Here is a 1389-nt window from a genome sequence, read left to right on the forward strand (position 1 = left end):
ACCATTAAAGTGATTCCTGTTCAATGACATCTTTCTTTATGCCCATATTTCCCCACAAGTATCCTTGTGCTATTCTTCCATGTTGTCCTCCATTTGTGGAACAGGCATTGGTTGGTCCCTTCTTTCCTGCCTGTCAAATAGTCTGTCAGTCCTCATCTTTGCTTTGACAGGTCTTCTCTGCAGTGATAAATTTCCCCCATTAGAAATTAGTGCAGAGCCTGCAATTCAATATAATAGTATGCAAGCAACACATCATCTTGTACAGAATTCTCTGAACCACTTCTCCTTCAATGGCTGTTTCCTTACATTTTTAGGGCAATGCATGTAATTTAGTCTGTGTGAATCCTATCAGCTGCAAAGAGTTAAACCCACACTTAAATCTTTGAAAATCTGGGGGAGCCTTGCCAAGTCTTAGATTATCTATCACTCTATCTGATTACATATCTTTCAAATAAATAATGATGGGTTTAGGTTTGCCTGAAGCTTTTGCTGTTTTTCAGTCTGTATCTATCAGCTGAAATTTCATGTGCACTCAGCAATTGTTATTCTGTTGTTAGGAATTCTGATATTGCTGGCTGCAATAACATTCATTTGAATGCCATGGATGTAAAAGATTCTTTGTTTCTCATGCAGAGCTGTTAAATTTTAAGACAGCATTAGTTGAAAAACTGTCATTATTAAGAGAAGTTTTATATCTGATTTTTTCCCCCTATTCTCATTCTAAACAAGTTCTGGAAACATTTTAGGTTTACGTTAAAGTAACACTTTAGAAATTGATGACACTATGGAAAAGAAATTCACTGTCATCACCTAGAAGTCATATTTGAAGTTGACTAAGTTGTAAAATTACTTGAAATCATGATTTTCCCCCCATTTTTTTCAAATCATTGTGTTAATTCAGATTAAGCTGTTTTACCTGTAACTCCTGTATGTGTCCAGAGCTGAGATGTGTGAAGTAATCTGCAAGCATCTATACACATCTGTACTTAGACATGCTTTTTAGACATGTCCATTTACAGAATCACTGATACAATGTTTATAACTTTACATTCAGAAACAAGAGCATACACCTTTCTGGTACTATTACCAAAGCACTTTACAAACAAAATTGGTGTTACTGGCATGACAGAGACAGATGCTTTACAGTCTTGTCATGTTTAGTAAGTGAAACAGAATTCATCCCTTGCCACCTTAGATCCTGGCCCCAAAACACAAAAATTTCCAAAAATTTTCAATATTGTGCATATTTATGCAGTACCCAGCTCAGGGGACATGGATGTAGGAGGAGAATGCCATTACCATGAAGAACACTGGGAGAGTGAGAGTCATGAGAGTGCCATGTATGTCAGGCACTGAGTAACTGTGGCTTCAAATGCAGACTGTTCTAGT

Source organism: Corvus brachyrhynchos, unplaced genomic scaffold (assembly GCF_000691975.1).
Source record: "Corvus brachyrhynchos isolate BGI_N302 unplaced genomic scaffold, ASM69197v1 scaffold116, whole genome shotgun sequence".
Taxonomy (NCBI): domain Eukaryota; kingdom Metazoa; phylum Chordata; class Aves; order Passeriformes; family Corvidae; genus Corvus; species Corvus brachyrhynchos.